This window comes from Corvus cornix, chromosome 4, assembly GCF_000738735.6.
Source record: "Corvus cornix cornix isolate S_Up_H32 chromosome 4, ASM73873v5, whole genome shotgun sequence".
Classification (NCBI taxonomy): Eukaryota; Metazoa; Chordata; class Aves; order Passeriformes; family Corvidae; genus Corvus; species Corvus cornix.
This window is the reverse complement of record NC_046334.1, coordinates 67,254,088-67,272,015: the sequence shown is the minus strand read 5'-3', so window position 1 is coordinate 67,272,015 and position 17,928 is coordinate 67,254,088. Positions and strand designations below refer to the sequence as shown.

Genomic DNA, 17,928 nt, shown 5'->3' with positions numbered 1-17,928 from the left:
GTGCCTTGAGGGATGTGAGGATAGTGTTTTCCCCATCACCCCAGGGATCAGTGGAGAGTTACACTCACTCAACCCAGACATCAGAGCCTGAGGCTGCATGTTGACATGGGATTTAATGCAACCTGTCTGCTTAAACTCTGCTTGGCTGTGTCCTGGTGGGTGCTTCCGAGCCTGAATTACTCTGGAGCAGTGCTGTGCACTACCAAATGTTATCTGTCCTTTGGCCTGGAGCTGGCAGTGTGTAAAACGGGTACGTTCAGCCTCCACAAGCTGGTACTGCTACTGAGAGAAGTGGTCCCACCTGCTTGCTGCCCTGCCCTGTCCTGCCCTGCTCTACCCCTCCCTTGGAGAATGTGATTCAGGACCTCCGTTGCAATCAGAAAAGGCTTTCTTGGGACACTAATTTTGCCATCCAATCTGACCTTCTGCATTTTCTGCGTGGATTTCAATATGATCTTTAAGCTTAAAAATTGCAAATATTGTAAATTTAATTTCTCCTGACAATACACAACTGTTGCTAGATGTTATAGATATGCCAGTTGTTTCTGACATTATATTTATATGGGGAACCTGCAGACAAGACTCTTGAGATAGCAGTCCATGCTGCCCCGATCTATGCTGTTGAATTATCCTTCCTGTGTTTGCATACTGAAGAAAGCACTTTCCACCTGGTTCAGAATGAACAAATTAAGGAGCATACTTTCATTTGCATCTTATTTTTGTCTGAAAACAAGGGATGATTTTAGTATCCTCAGCCTACCCTCTGAGCTCTGAGTGCTGCCTTATTCAGGCAACAGTCCTGCTGAAATTAGTGGGTGTTGCACCTTGTAGTGGAGGAGTCTTAAAGTACCTTTACAGAGGTAGTTGGCACCCTTGTTCCTGCTTTACAAATCCAAGGCACAGAGGGAGGAGCTTCCACTAAACCAAGCAGCAAGGAAAAGAGAATATGACCTACCTGATAGTGACAGCATTGTAGGTCAGTATTAGATTACCCCAGCTGTGTTAATTACCCCAGCTGTGTATATTTGCAGATATGGAGCCAATTCTCCAAAACAGGGCCATTGCCAGGTAAAATTTCAGAGATGAGTGAAGACAGGGATGCTGTGGTGAAAGTGACTTCTCCTGAGTGCTAGAGAACTTGTCATTCTCACTGCTGCTGCTCACTTGACATTCTCACTGCCGTTTCAATAGGGAAATCATGCCATGTCTCTTTTGTTTCTAATTCTTAGTTATTCTTGTTATTTCTCTGAGTGCTTCAGTCCAGCCCTGGCTGGACAGTTTAGTCCTGCTGTGGGAAGGAGCTTTCTGTAAGCTGTATGAAACCATGGGGCAACTGTGTTTGTTCTGATCACCCTCACTGGTGATCCCTGCCATTTTCCAGCCTGGTATCCCGAATTCCCCACGTCCTCCCCTGCCCAGGCCCTTCGCATGCAGTGCAGGGGTGAGCTCCAGGGCTGTGCAGTGGTCTCCCTGCCAGGCTCTCGGGAGTCCTGCCAGCTGCCCCGCTCCCTCGGGCTGACAAAGGCTGGGGCTGCTGTGGGAGGAAGCGTGTGCAGATCCCAAGGGGAAAAGGAGAGCAAGCACTTTGTATCACTTGACAGGAAGGCCTCTGCTTGACAAAAGAGCACTGCTGACAGGCTCCAAAAAGCAGCCCGGGGCTTATATTTCCTGAGCCAGCGAGACATCCCCAGCCTTAGTGCAGAGGGGTTAAATAGATGGGAGTGAGAGCGGGGTCTGTGGGTGTTTGCAGACCATGGCAGGTGTGTTACTGACCTGTGCATGGCTCTTGCTTCCCAAAAGGTGAACTTGCCACCCATCTGTTCCAGCCTCCGGTTTCTGTGCAGCCGCTGGGGCATCAGGGATGCCGGCAGTTTGGGAAGCGCCTGCCAGATTTTTCACTTCCCCCTCTGCTCCCCCCACTCCCAGGCTCGCACAGCAGTGAAGTAATCTGTGACATTCAGACAGCGGGAAGGGGAAGCTGCTGCAAAATAAAATAACAGCATCAGGAAGCAGCACCGTGCTCTTTCCCACTCCCAGCTGGGAAATGACAACACTTCATTCAGCTGCTCAAAGCCCGGCGCCAGTGCAGCCCTTGCCGAGCAGGGCTGGCTAATAACTTCCTGGCTGCCCAGCTCAGCACTGCCTGCCCAGTGGGCTCAGGGGCACTGGGAAGATGAGACAGGTGAGGTGCCAGCAAAGAGTCTCTTTAACAGCAGGTGCTGCACAGTAACACCTGCCAGAACAGTTGCTTGGGTTTATAGCTTCTGTGAAGCCCCCGGAGGGTGTTTCTTTTACATTTCAATTCCTGCTAGTTACATTCTGCAGGATGCCTGGATCTTCCCCCCTTCCTTTTCTGGTGGCTGTTACTTTTACAGATGTATTTCAACCCAAAGTTTCACAGCCCAAATCCAGTGAGGAGTGTGCCAAAGCGAGACTGCCGCAGGCAAGCTGACCATTTGGACAGGTGGCATGTGTGAGTTCGGAGAGAAGTTTCTCTCTCTTCTTCCCCTTCTTGTTACAAACCAACCCCTGGGTGCAAGGCACTGCCTCTATACACAGGTGTCTGAGTGCAGGAGGTTGTTCCCTGTGCTCCCTCCCTTTCTAAAACATTTAAAACATTTAAGTGGGGGGGGGGAAAAAATCAACCTGGCACATCAGGTCTGGTGATGGCACCAGCCAAGTACCTTAACATGGACAGTGAGATCCACAGACTTTAAATCCTCAAAAGCAGATTATATTCTTTGTTTATGTACGACTGGAATGTAAAAATAAGTAAGGCAAAGCCTTCCTTTTAGGGCTGGAGTTCTAAACCACAGATCTGCTGTGGATTTAATGCCTGTTTTCCTCATCTGAATCTGAAGGGACAGAAAAGAGCCAGCACCTGGTGATGGGCTTGAGGGTCACGGTGATTTTCTGGCCACAGTTTCAGCTCTGCTGGGCCTGACAGTGGCTTTTTAGCCTAGGATGTGACTTGTTTTGATTATAGACCAGATTTTTCACTGAGTTCAGCCATGCAGCTCCTAGGGTTAGAATAAAAATCCTGTTCTTTTTCATTCAGGTATCTTCCACAGCAGCTGCTTTTTTCTGGTATGCACCGACAACTTCAGGAGGGAACAAAGTTGGTGCAGCCCTGCAAGTTGTTCCTCCAGCTTCCAGCCCCTCTCTTTGGGTGCTGTGACTTGATGGCATTACCTGAGTCCCAATGTCATCTCATTGCTGTGCTGGCATCGCTGGGCATGTGGAAAGGAGCACACATTCCATGGTGGAGAGTACAGCATGGCTGTGTGAAATACCAAGCTGGGCCTACAAATTGCTGTGAGGCTGCTCCCGCTGTAGTTGTCTCTTCCCATCCAGCAGCTTTGGGGCTGTCACTTCAGCCCTTCAGATGGTTACAGCCTGAGCTGTTCACCATCTGCATGTTGCTGCCTTCTGCTCACACAAGGATGACATAAATGTCTGTCCACGTTCTTGGGGGTTTTTTGAGCTGCTTCTGAGTGTTAAAGTAATTTTGTGGTTTGTGCCTGGTTTTTATCACCCAGGGTCCTGGGTGATTGACCCACTGTCAATCCTCTTGCAATTGTTTAGGTTAATCCTCTCACTGACTATTTCTTCTCCTCTACCCAGCACTGGTCTCCCCAGGCTTCTCATCCTGCAGTACAGCTAAATCCTGAGAGCATTGGACTCTTCACCTGCATCCCAAATCAGCATAAAATGCCTGCTATTCTTCTTGGCCAGGTGCACTAAGAATGCAAAAGGTATTAAATGATGTCACCATTTACTGACGATGCTCTTTTGGTCCTGGTTTGCCATGGAAAGCAGGAGTTCAGCTGTGAGCTGTGATGAGGAGGCTCCTGGCACATCTGTCTGGACTCTTTGTGCCCCAAACCCATGTTTCCTCATGCAGTGAGTCTGATTTTAAAGTGTTTGCTCGCTTACAGTTGTGCAAACCTGTACAAAGCTTGGGGTGACCTGCCCTTGGGGTGATTCCTGGCCCTAGAATCTAACTCCTGTGGAACCGTGGCCAATTAATTTCGTAGTTCTGTTCATCCTCCTGTTTTGTTTCTGGTCTGTCCATTTGGACATGCCCTCTTGTTGTGTGTTTGCACTGTACCTCATTCAATCTGGGGCTCTGTTCCTGTCGGGGAGCTTGGGGGAACTGCACAGCAGTCATGTAAAACTTTACTCTGTTCATGTGACAGGGCTTTAACCTGTTTTATGTCACTGCAAATGACTGCCCTGGCCATCAAAGAATAACAAATATACATTCTTCTATTTTCTGTGTGTGTAATTACATTACCTCTGATAGAGTAAAATAAATATAAAGAAATATAACTATTTTCCTTCAGAAATCACAGTCGTGTCCCATTGATATTAAAGTACCTCCCAGAGTTTTGTGGGCTTTGCTGAAGCTGAGATGTAGACAATCCTCTTGAAAATCACCACAGAATCATAGAATGCTTTGGGTTGGCAGGGATCATAGAGATCCTTTCATTCCGTTCAGCCATGGGCAAGGCTGCCACCCACGAGACGAGGCTGCTCAAAGGCCCTGTCCAACCTGGTCTTGAATACTTCCAGGGATGGAGCATCCACAGCTTCCCTGGGCAGCCTGTTCCAGTCCTTCACCACCTTCACAGTAAAGAATTTCTTCCTAACATTTAATCTAAGTCTCTCCTTTTTTTTTTTAGTTTAAAGCCATTCCCCCTTGTTCTATCTGCCTGTACAAGATGCTTTTTTATAAGTGTTTTTTACAAATCCCCTTTAGTTCCTGGAAGACTTCTAGAAGGTCTCCATGGAACCTTCTCTTTTCCAGGCTGAACATCCCCAGCTCTCTCAGCCTGTCTCCATAGCAGAGGTGCTCCAGCCCTTTTATCACCTTTGTGGCCTCCTCTGGATTCGCTCCAACAGGTCCATTTGTTTTCTAAAGGAAAATAAGATTTTCATTGTAAGACAGTTTCCACACTTCAGGTGTTGCTGCTGCTCCATTTCAGTCTGGATTTCAAAATCTCTGAAATCGTACATGAAACAAAACACCCACCTTGTGCCAAACTCTGGATGGAGGAGGCTTTCAGTGCCCTGTGCTATGGGCTGGGTGGCTGTGGGCTCTTGAGGGAGCAGGCTGGGAGGAGGGACACAACTCAGGGAGCCAAGTGGTTTCAGTTCTGCTGTTCACCTCGGTACAGGCTCCACGTTTAGCCCGGGTCAATGAGCCATGTCTGCAGATAAAGAGCTATTCTGGTAAAGTGTGCTGAGAGGGGATGTGTAAATGCAATAAACCCTTAAATTTATGCAGTATATCCGACTGAGCCTCCACTCCCCTGCAGCTGGAGCTTCTGATGTGTTTTAGGGAATGATCCTGCTTAAATTAAACAGTAAGACAGAGCTGCCAGTAAATAAATGGGCTGGTCTGACACAGAGGAGGCAGGAGCTAGTGTGGGGGCACCTGGCACTGCGCAGGGGACAGGGATGCTGCCTGCCCGCCAATGGCTCCAGCTCGTTAATCTGAAACCGCCATATGCCAATCTTGGGACGGGTTTTAAATAGCAAGTCAAGAGGGAAGCCACGTTTGTCTGGGGCTGAGGAGGGAGCCAAACTGAGATAGTGCTGCTTGCCGGAGTGTTTGGACAGCATGGACAGAAAAGGCCCCCTCTTCCCAGCATCCAGCCCCCAAATGGGTTTTGGCTTCAAAGGTGACTTTTTTTCAGATGAGTGTCTACTGGTGTGGAGGTTGGGGGAGGAGAAACTGGATGCTGAGGCAGAGAAGGGCTTGTCCTTCATTCTATCTGCTGAGTGAGTGGTCTGGACTTGCTGCCGTGGGTCCATGAGGGGCTGGGTTGGGTGGTGGGGCAGGCAGGGTGTGACATGGCAGATGGAACACACAAAGTGGGAGGGCTCATGTGCTCTGTGTGTGTGGGGAGAGCCAGTGCTGGTGTGTGAGGGTGGGGGTCTGTGGCAGGGCATGACAGAAGGGAGAGAGGGGAAGGTCCTGGTGATTGGGAGCCAGCTCTAGAGCTGTGAGCAATGAGGTCACCGAGGGTTTCAAGGGCAAAAAGGGATGAAAGTGTGGTCAAATAGAAGAAAGATTTCTGAACCACTGCAGTTAGAGCCTTTCTTTGTGGTGTTTCTGTCCAGAGTCAGCTCTTGTCCCATCATGTGTCCTACACTTTCATTTAAAGGGTGTTTATGGGATTTGTGCCAGCATAAGTTGCGCTAGTGAATTAGGCCTCAGAGGCAAAGCAGCTCCAAGGCGACCAAAAGAGTGGGATCAGTTCCTGCTCCTGAAAAAAAATGTGGAGTGACTCTCTAACGTGGTCTCTTTGCAAAGTGAGAGGAGACTGTGGTAAACCCAGCATCCCAGCCTCCTGCAGGCCTCAAAATTGCTTTTACTTAACCTACTTAGTGGCCATTTTCACCATGTGAATGTTCTCTTCCTTCTTCCAGGGATTAACTGGGACATGCAAGCAAGGCTAAGGCGGGAGCTGGAGCCTGATGTCTGTCTCAGTCTGAAGGGGTGCAGTGGTGGAGTCCCCATCCCTGGAGATGTTTGGAAAGACTGGATGTGGCACTCAGGGCCATGGTGGTGTTGGGTCTCGGTTTGGACTGGATGATCTCAGAGGTCTTTTCCAGCCCCACTGATTTTGTGGCTCTGTGGTGGGTGTGCTGTGTGGCTGGGGCGCCTGCATGCCCTGCTGCTGGCTGCATCCTCCCAGGTGTGAGCTGTGTCATTTGGAGTTTAGATCCACTTCCCTGGGCCTGTTGGGACCAAGCAGATCAGAGGAACACCTTCAGCCAAGAGTGCTCTCCTCATTTATTAGAGCCTTGACAAGTTAAATAGAGGTAGAGATTAAATATGAATGGGACTTATGTTGGAAAGCTCAGCCTTAGAGACATTAAAGAAAAGGAAGTTGAGTCAACAGGAAAGTCACCTGACTAATAGAAGGAAAATATAAGTATGAGGGGGGTGCTGTTGGTGTCCCACTTCCCTTGTGGAACAGAGGAGCTGGGGTAGGACACCTGAAAGGTGCCTGGCAGATGTGGCATCATCCTGTTCAGGGGGGAGCTGCAGCCACAGATAAGCATCATAATTTTAAACTCTCTTACAAGCTTGTCTTCCTGAAAAACAAAACAGTAAAAGCTGTCTACTTTTGCAACTCATATGCAATGCAGTTAGTGGGTCCTTTCCATGTGCTGACAGATTTCATCTGCCTGTGTCTGTCTTTAGTTATTAATTGCTTAGGATGGAAACACAAGTTTCTCATTCTTTGTCTTTATTTATCATCAATACTTGTCTGATGGTATGAATAGCTGTCAAATTAAGCTAAGTATTACCAAATCATGGCAGATTTGTATATTATTTGCATGAGAACAGCTTTCTGCTGCCTGTTTAAATTAGAGTGGCTGAGCAGTCGTTTTAAGGACAAGATCAGGATGAGTCCAACTTTGTGTCAGCATAACAGCAAAATTTGGATTACAGGCTATTTTTTGCCATTGCATAGGAAGGTGTTGGGTTTTTTTTCTGGTAATTGATGGTCTTTTCTGTTTCTTTTTCTAAAGCATTTACTGAAAATGTGAATGCCATTTTAAGGGTGTTTCTTTAGCAAGGAAGTGTGTGATAAATAGAAGGCAAAGTTCTTCATTCCAAGAAAGCACTGCAAACCCACACCACATCTGCTGACTTCAGCAGAGTCTCACCAGGTTTACACAACTCACACATTGCAGCTGGGCTCACATTGTGCATACTTAGAGAACGCTGAGTTACCACTAGAGGTGATGGAAATATTTTTAGGGAAATGAAGCTTTCCTGAAATTGTTTTGGTACTTTTATTGAGATAACATACTTGTATTAGAAGAAAATGTAAATAGGAATATTTCCAAAAAGACCAAGACACAGGAAGAGCAGGACAGCGAGGTGCTCCTCATCTTGAGTCCAGATTGCTGGCTCAGGATATAGATCTCCATGATCGAATCTCTGATCTGGAATGAAATGTATTTTCCCTTTTAAAAGAGGGAGCATGAGACACTTGACCCTGCATCTTGGACAGGTGGTAGACTGTAACCTCTTTCCTGAGAAAAAGCTGAAGTAAGAGTAAAATGAGAAAAACAAGAGACAAAGGGGGCTACATATTTGTCCCTAGCTGATGCAGTGTGTGTTTGTGCATTGCTTGTGGTGCTTGTGGAGACACACAGCCTTTCCTCTGGTATCCCTGTCCAAATATTTTTCTCTCTCCAGCATGGAAAACATGAAGTTCCCAAATATGACACCTTTCTGTTTGCAACGAACACTTAGTGTCATGTTTATGGGGGACTCAGTCCTGCATTCAGGGGCAAGGATGGCTTGTCAGTCCCAGGGCCCACAGGGCTTGGTATGTTGCTCTTCCGCCGTGCTGATCAGGTTGTTCTGCTTGGCAAACAGGATCACTGAAATGAAATTTTTTTTATTTTTTTAAAAAAACAGTTCAAAAAAAGATGGCAAGAGAGTGATAATTCTTCCTCACCCCTGTTGTTTTTTCTGTGGAGATTTTTCACTTGGCGAGGCAGGGGCTGTCTCTGGGGCACAGAGAGCCGCTGATTCTGCTGACATCCTTGAGAAGATGTGTTATAAACAGGAAGGAAAGAGGGAAGAGCTCAGGTCTTGTTGACAGGGAGCATGTGGCTATTTTTGCGGGTGGGAAACCTTACCAGACCCAAGTTTGGAATCCGGGTGTGCTTCTGAGAGGTAGCCAGCCTTTCCAGCACTGTTGGCTGTTGAAATCCCCATTCTGACATCCTCACCCTGCTGGAGTGCAACCTTTTCATTTCTTGGATGTGCCAGCAAGCCTTATTTTCCCTTCTTTTTTTTAACTCTCCCAGTCAGTCCATTCAGTCCCTCCTGGGACAGGCTGTCCTGCTGGGGTGTTGCAGTGCAATTATATGTTAGGTGTCAGGAGCAGATAATGGGCAAACACATATCAGAGAGGATGGCACTCAGCTAATCACTGGCTTCTTTATCTTACAGGCTATTTTAGGGAAAAACAACAACAATGCAAAAAAGCTGCCACTGTAGTGTCTGTGGTTGAGGTCGGCTGCTATTGCTTTGGGGTTGTGTTGGCATTTCCCCTCTGGCTTCACGTGGTGCTTTCCCAATGGCCTTGTTTTCACAGCTGCCCCATGACCGGGCAGGAGCCCAGTGGCAAATGAATTCAGCCACAACTCTGGCCAGACCTCATTGTCAGCACTTCTGTCTTCTGCTGGATCACTTCTGTGTTGCCTTGTTTGTTTCCCCTGGAAAAGCAAGAGCTTAGGTGTGGGAAAGAGAGATGAGCTTTTGGGATAATTAGCATCATCCATGAAACTTCCATATTTTATATGCCTGTTACATCAGAAGCCTTCAGGGTTGAAGTTGGATCTTTAGGCATTTTAGTATGTTTAACACTTGATTCTCTGAATCTCCAGCATCTTCCTGGTTTAGGTGTCTTACATCATTTTTCTGGGATATCTTTCAGCAGCAGAGCAAAAAGTATGTTGAACAAAACATAGGATGGCTGACCTTATATACACAGATTATTTTTCAAACATTCTTTGCCTGAAACTAATTAGCTCATACTAATTAGCCCTTTCTAAGTGGTGAATTGCTGGGCAGGCAGCTGTGGATGTTGTCAGTCAGGCTCCAAAGTCTAGCTCCTGGTGAAATGAGAGCCTAGTTGAGACTCTTCAGTGTACATGAGGATTGTTACTCCACGGAGTTGCCCTGGGTACCCCGTCTGGTCGAAACAGTGCAGAAAAACCAGGGGAAGCTGTATATGTGTGACAGTTTTGGGAAAACAGGTTTAAAGAGAAATGAAAACTCCGTCTTCCTGCTTGCTGCTGTCCTGTGCAAAAAAGAAATCTTGCCATGTAACCCCTGAATTGCAGGAATTCCTGGAGTCCCAGCAAACCCTGTCTAATCTCTCCCAGTCCCTCACGTATCGCCTCTGAATGTTTTCAGTGAGTTCCCAGACCTCGTGCTTTCTTGCTCCTGATAACCAGCCATTGTTGGGATGCCAGAACCACTGCACTGCATAGTTCAGCTATCAACAAAAATATAGTGAGATAAAGGGGATGGTTAATACCAGAGTGTCTGTGGTAGTGCAGATGTCAGAGATACTCAACTGGCTTTCCTGGAGAAGTTCTTTAAATGGGTCAAGTTACTTTGGGAAAATAGTATCTAGCCCTTTTGACAGTGTGAACATCCGTAAGAGCATCATGCAAACATTTCTTCCCGTTGAAGAGTCAGGCAGCCATCAAATAGGCACTTAGTGCTTCAGAGTCTTGGCAAGGTAATGCCACCTCCCCTGGGACTTCCCAAAGATGGCTCTTGGGTGCTGAGCACACTTGGGAAGATCACAGTTGCAGCTGAAGATGAAAAGCTGGCCTGAATGATGGGCAGTGAGTTCTTTTGAGAATTAAGCCCATTAAAAAAAATGAAACCAGATAGAGGAGCTGAAGGATTTATTGAAATGACTGAGCAATTGTAGGACCACAGATGCCAAAGAGGAAGAATAGGGCTCTTGGGTTTTCCTGCCAGGTCAGGATTGCTGCCTGTAGTGTCTGGTCTAGCAGCCTGTTCAGTTGTTTCGGGTGATCATTTCCATTGCTTCCCTTTTGAGACCCTTGTATTTCCTGATAGGAAAACTTAGTAACAATGAGACCTAACGGCCAGGCTAAATTTTTCTTCTGTCTGATTGCTGGCTAGTATTCTTACCCATTTAATGGGAAGTACACACTCAAAACAGAGAGAAGAGATCCCGTGGGGTCCCTTAGAAGACGTGCCATTGTCCACGGTGTTTTCGCCAGTGCGTCACTGCAGAGTCCCCCTTGGCATTTCTGTGTTTGTGTCTGTCTGTGTGACAATTTGGTGGCTGAGACAATTTATACAGCTTGGTGTGAAGAATGATGTTTTGGGTTGAGGTTTGTGGTCTGTGAGGTTAAATAATGCAGGAGTGGTGGTCTTGCTGTCGAAACCGATTTCTCGGAACCAGTCTGTTGATGACCTTGCTACTAACTTGGGCAAGTATCCTTAAGCTACGGTGAACTCATGAGTAAAATAAGGTTTTGTTCCTCCTGATGCTCATCAGAGGGACACTCGGTGTAACAGCGTGTAAGGCACAACTGCATGTGTCTGGGCTTTTGGCATGTGGAAAGTGCAGGGCAGTGTGTCCACTTAGTTTCTAGTAAAAGGCATTTGAGCTGAGACATCTGCGTGTGAGATGTTTGCAGAGCAGTGTTCACCACTGAGCGGTGGTGGCTTATCATAGCTGGGAGTTACAGCTGCTCTGGGCAAGGCCAGGGAATGGCTGGAGCATCTTGCGCTGAGGAAGTTCTGTGGAAGTGCAAAAGACAATGATTACACTACTGCAGGGTTTTATCCATGGGTCTCTGGATCATTGTGGGTCTCGTATGCCTTTGTGCTGAGTAGGGGAGGAAGAAGCAGGAAAGACAAGACTGCAGCCACCTCCTGCATTTGTGGGGATGCTGTGCTTCACCATTTATGGAGGGGGATTGGGCTCAGCTGTGAGGGCAGCTGCCAGTCTGCCCCTCCTGACCGATACTTAATGCTTGTTAAATGAACACAACCTTTAGTTTAGGTTCAGCATTTCACTTGATAGCTCTCTGTGCAGCCACCGGGGCTGGGAAAAGGGAGGGAAGAGGAATCCCAAGAGCAGAAGCAAGACAGAGGAGAATAGTAAGGGGAAGGGAAAAAATATAAGGACATTGTTTCTAACAGCACTTAGTGGCCTAGATTTTCCTTTCACAGCTATTTCAAAAGTGTGCCCTATTGCAGATCCACTGAGCTTTTATTGGTATATAGTACACTGTGTAGCAGCAGCCACTGTTGTCTGCTCAGCTCCTAACATGATACTCTGCCAGATGGCAAGGAAATAAACCTGCGTTTGTGCTCTGGGATTGATCAAAGTTTTTTTGCTGTTGTCATCCCTGTAACATTGACACAGATGTAAGGCCACTACACCGTGGCTCTCATCCCTGCAACCTTCCTGTGTATAAATTCAGCACAGTGCCCTTTTTCATAGCAATATAATGCCCACATTCCTTAAATCCCAAGAATAGCCCCATGCAGGGGAGGATGCACAGCAAGGTTTCGCCAGGAGTTTTTTGGACGAGGTTTGTGCAGGGGTGAGCTGAGGGAGTGGAGTTGGCTGGGAGGAGGGTGGATCTCTAGGAGATGTAAATCAGCAGCCCAGTTACAGTAGCTGGGCTGATTTACTCCGGTGGAGATCCCAGCTTGGGATCTCAGCAGGAATCCTCCAAAGGAAAGACATTTGGGAATGATTAAAATAATACTCAAGGCAACGATTGTTCAGTGGTTTTGGATGAACAAAACCTTGCAGAGGAGAAAAGCTGTTGTGAAAGGGGATGTGGAGATGCAGGGAGATGACACAGGGGTCTTGCTCTGTGCAGACTGTTTGCTCAGGGCAATTTAATTAATCTTTAATACATCTTTACCTTCCCATCTGCTTATTCCCATTCTTCCATGGCTTTCACTCCCTATTCTCACACCCTTTTTCGTACTGGAGGCTTGTGTGTGCCAACAAGCTTGTGCAAAGAGCCCTGGTAGCTTTGAGTGGCTGTACCATGGGCTGGACTCAGCTCCTTCCCTTTAGGCAGGAGAGGCTTGGTGTCCTGATTCACCTCCCTGCTTGCTGGAGGGATACCACTTACATTACAGCATAAAAATCCAGGGGTATGGTCTGTGCTCAGAGGGAAGATGGTCTTTGCTCCAAGAGGAGGGTGTCCTGTGGCCAGGGGTTGCGTGCCCACACTGGACAGAGGGAAGCAGATAAGAAGGGAGAGCATCATGAGTAGTTTTCCTCCCCCTGCCCTCTAAGGAGACTTGAAATTGTGAATAGCAGGGAGAGGGAAAAACATGTCCAGAGGTCTGGAGGGCTGCAGAGAGAGCAGCAGGCACTAGGTTGAAAATTAAAGGGGTCTGGAGAATTTAATCAGATGCCAGTACCCAGTTTGTGCTGGAAGAGGTTCTGGGAACTGTGCTCCAGCCTGTTACTTTAGATGGTTTTTACAAGACTACGCTGTTTTAATCCCGCTTCATGCTGCTGGACCAGAGCCTTGTTTTATGGCAAGGGGAGATGAGCCCCTTCAACGTGTTGCTGTTTATGAATTGCCTCTGGGAAGCTCGTGCTGATGCATGTTTAAAAAAGGCAAAAGCTGCCAGTTTTGTCCTTTTGACATTAACAAAACTGGCAACTTTCTTTTTTTTTTTTTAAGTTTGGGTTTTTCTCACTTTGGTGGGGATGAGGGCAGAATAAGCCCAGTTTGGGATGATTTATGGCGCCAGGAGTAGCTAATTTTTTGGCAAACTTTGCAGGAAGAGCCCCCTAAACGTGCCAGCTGTAATCGGCCGAGCTTTCAAGAGACACACGGAGAGAGATAATGTGTTATTTATCCTCACACAAACAGGCTGATGGAAAACGTGCCTGTCCCAGACAAGGAAATTCTCCCTCCTCCCTCTGCCCCCCTCGCCCCAGTTCAGGCTCCCCGGGAGCAGCTGGGCTCTCTTACTCCTGCAGTCCCCAACAGCTTCAAATTCACTTCCCTCAGCGCCTTCAAAGGAGGTTTTGATAAATGCATTGCACTTTGTAGCCAGCCAGGCTCTAATTGCCAGGAGGATTACGATAAGCTTTTTTCTTGTTGTTTCAAAACAATCTGGAGGACAGCGTGCCCTCCCAGTGCAGACACCCCCCAGCCCTGCTGCAGCCAGGCAGAGAGGAGGCAGCAGGGTGCCAAATTCACCCTGATTATTGCATTTAAACTAGGGTTTTTTGGTCACAGTTCAGCCCAAGTGTTGTGGGCTGACACTTGCTGCAGACCTGTGGGTGACCCGTGCTCGAGGGGAGGCTTGTGCCAAGGCAGCTCCTCCGTCGGTCGCCAAACGTCCTGGCACCTCTGGGGCCTCGGGAGTCCCAGCACCAGCCCTGCCTCGTGGGCCACTGAAGTGGAAACTCAAGAGGTCTGTCAGCCCCTGGGAGTGATTTTCTTTCTCCAGCCGTGTGGTTATGCTGCTTGTGCAGTGGTTTGGGTTTTCTTTTTTTTTTTTTTTTTTTTTATTTAAAGGGCGCTCTTGCTTCTTTGCTGCTAAGTTTAATAGCCATGGTCTGGTTAGAAAATAATGCAGGGGGAAAAGCAGAGCTGCCTTAATTTGTGATCTAAAAATAGGGAAACCTACACCATTAAATTGAGAGGATTTAGAAGCATAACCATAAAGCCAGGAAGAGTTTGCCAGGAGCTATCGAGTGACACAGATTTCAGCTCCCTCCTTCTTCCATTTTTCTTCTTTTAAAGGTGAACTGAGCAGGCTTAGATTACTCTTTTGCTGCTTTTGACTACAAATGTAGTTCAGGGAGTTCTCACTGTGACAGTTATCAGTAGAGCTTCCTTTGCCATTTTTATTGATTTTATTTGTAATAGATTTTGAATGCTTTGTCATTGGCAGGGAAAATGCTTTGTAATCCCTATTTAACCCTTAAATATCCCAGTGTAGGATTGATGTACCTGAGATCTGTTCCAGTAGAGGAGTTCAAGGATGTAACAACCATGGGGAGAGAAAGACTGATGGTTACTGTTCTCATCTGACACTTAACAAACCATCATTTAAATCTTTGTGAATCAGTCACCTTTTTGACTGCTCTGAGAGAAATCCCTTCTGTCTTTGCCATCACCAGTATGTGGAGAAGTTTCCCAGGTGTGAAACAAGGATAATGATGCTTCATAGAAATACTTCAGTGGAAAAGGGCAGGCTGCCTGTAATCAGCTTCCTCTGGAGAGATGCAGCATGCAGCTCTGCTCGTGGAGTGGTGAATGGGTTGGAGACCCTGAGACAGAATCTTCCAGCCTCTAAACACTGCATTATGCCCTGCCAAAACCACTAGTGATTCCCTTTAGCAAGATTTACCCTGTGGATCCTTTTGGAAGAACTCTGCTGGGGGGGGTCCTAGAGGTTGACCTTTTTTCCCTGATGCTGGGTTGTTTCCTGCCCAGGGACTGACCAGCTCACCTTACTGGTCTCCATCTCTTCATGCTCACTGATAATTTCCAGCATGGCTCAGTGAGGTGCTTTCAGACAAGATGAGTTCCACCCAATTTCTTTGTGTGGTTGGCCTGAGCCAATGATGTATTATTCAAACTCAGCACCGCCTTCTCATACCTAGAAAATCAGTTTTCTTATCAAAAGCAGATTCATGGTTAGCTGGCATCTTTCATTAAAAAAATGTTGCATTTTACCCAATTTTCTTGGCTACTTAGCCATCTTGGATTGCTCAGGGCTTCAAGATCTGCCATAAAGCCCTGTATAGTACTGAGGTTGTTTTCTTGGGTTTGTACTCACCTCAGATGACACCCTGCTGGTTTCACTAGTGCTGTGTATCAGATACTTTGCTGTCCAGGAGAGCCTCATTTGCCTTCTTTTTCTTTTCAGTGTCTTAGAGTCAGCTGGAATCTGTTTCTCAGATGTTTTGAGCATGATCAGAGCTGTCCAGAAAGCCAAAGGCAGCCTGACAGACGAACACGGAAATATTCAGGGAACTTTGAAGGTGATGAAAAGCAAAGTTATTCCAGATAAGCTCTGGAACATACTTCCATGAGATAATACCAGGACCACATGCTGGTTGGGATTAAAAAATATGTAGATATGTTGATAATGGGAATATCTACTCTCATATTACCCAGTTTTTCTTTTTTAAGGGACGTTAATCCTGATGCTTTAAAGGCGTATGTTGAATACTGAGGATACGGTTATTTTAGGAGCTGGTAAATAAGGGTACATGCCATGCAGTCAGTGTGAATATACCTGCCACAGCAAAGCCATGCTCTGGCCCACACAGAGGATCAGTGCCTGGATGATGGCCTAGCTGGAGACTCCTTCAGATCGGGAAGGCTGTAGATGTGAGACAATACCTACACATCTGATCCGTGCTGAGCTTCTTCAGCAAAGTGCTGAGCATCCTCACACTTGCCAGGAGTGATGAGCATTGTTTAGTGTGCCCTTGCCAAAAACCTAAGGAAGCACAACCACAGGACAGAACCATAGAATTGTTATGGTTGTAAAAGACCTCCAGGATCACTGAGTCCAGCTGTAACCCAGCACTGCTGGGTTTACCACGAAACCATGTCTCCACATCCACACGCCTTTTGGACACCTCCATGGATGGTGATTCCAGCACTTCCCTGGGCAGCTTGTTCCAATGGTGTTGTGCAGGCCACTGCACAGACCTAAAGTCCTAAGAGTGATGTAGTCAAACACTTCTTGTATCAGGGAGGAACTGTGATGACTTGTGAAATGCCATGATTGGTGGTAGTGAGGGTCTAAACCATGATGTGTTGGAATGAACACATCGTCAGCTTTGAAAACACCTTTCTATCCCCCCTGCTTGCCAGCTGGGTGCTGTTGGGATGATTGAGTTTTGGTGGAAGAGAAAAGAGAGTCTGCTGTCTGAAATATAAGCCCTTCTTCCCTTACTGTAATGGGTGAAACCACTACTGCCTGCATGGCTGAAGTACATGGGTATTTCCAGTGTGCTGGAAATGGTGATGAAACAGAAGAAAATGCAGTGTGGCTTGTCTGGGTATTTAGGAGAGTGCTTCAATCTGAACTGGAAACATGAACTTTGGATAGCTTTGTTCTGCATGCTTGAAAACTGGGTCAGAGATGTCAGAAGAAGGTTTTCTATGGATTCAAAGGGATTTGCCTCTGTGTGCTGACCCACAACAATCTCTCTCAAGCTCCTCTCACTACTCTCTCATTTCAGCACAATCCCATTTGTTTTTAACTCCCCCTCCCTGTCCCCATTGCCCCAGCACTCAGCAGTTTATTTAGCAGATGTTGGCCCCAACTTTCGAAGCAAGGGTAAACAGAGCTAAGGTCAATCTGAGAAACACAGCACCCCAGGAGAGCTGCTCCTTCTCACTGCTGCTGGCGAGCCTATATCCAACTGGAACTGGAGGGAATCTGAAAAGATGTGGATAGGATTTGTCCCTGCAAGGATAGCAGAGTTTATGTATTTAAAAAAAAAATCACACAGAACAAAAGTGTGGAACCCTAACATGAACTGGGTGAAACTATATCCTTCTTGTGTTTCCTCCCTTTGAAGACCTTGCATTGTGTATTCCCAGCCATTACCATATGAATCAATGATTAAAAAAACCCAAACCCAGCATCTTGATAAGAATCCAACTTTGCTTTACCAGTCCATCCTCTGAGGTAACCAGAGCGAGCTCCTTTCACTCCAGCCATTGTTGGCAACACAGATTATATTCTTCAAAGACTGTCTGTCTCGTTCAAACACAAGGTCCATATCTTGACTGAACATTAACGTCACCTGATAGGCCCCATGTCCAGCTCCACCTTGCCCTTCCCAGCGAACCAGGCTTTATAGCAGAGTCACAATATGAGCAGAGAGAATAAAGAGCCTTTGTGCTCCTCCTGGGTCCATCCCCTGGAGCTGATCAGGCACCAGGATTGATTACCAGGCAGGTAAAGACCTGATAACCTTCCAAACCTGTATGAAGACCCCTTTCTGACGACTTCTTCCCCTGATTTGCATTTCAGGCCTCCATCAGGCCTCATTTTAGAAATGATTTTATCTGGCTTTCACTATAGTCCAGACTGCAGGAAGTTCATATGAGAAGAGGCAGCAGGGAAGCTTGAAGACTACTCCTCTACTACCGCACAAATAGAAATGAAGGCCATAATGTTACTTAATGTGCAGCAGTGATTGATTCAACTCCTCTGCTCCCCAAGTACTAGGAATTAGCATTCACTTACCATCACATTACCAAATTAAATAAATTTACAAATACATAAAATTAAATTGAACAATTTACTAAGGTTGCAAAACAGACAATTGGAGATGTCCTTTTCCGCCTTAATTCAGCTCATGTGAG

General features: G+C 46.7%; 1 protein-coding gene across 5 annotated transcripts in view; it reads left to right on the top strand.

Moving 5' to 3' along the window:
• The window catches only part of FGFRL1 (fibroblast growth factor receptor like 1), a 169,268-nt gene that overhangs the window by 32,320 nt on the left and 119,020 nt on the right, over positions 1 to 17,928 (top strand). The window lies entirely within an intron of this gene.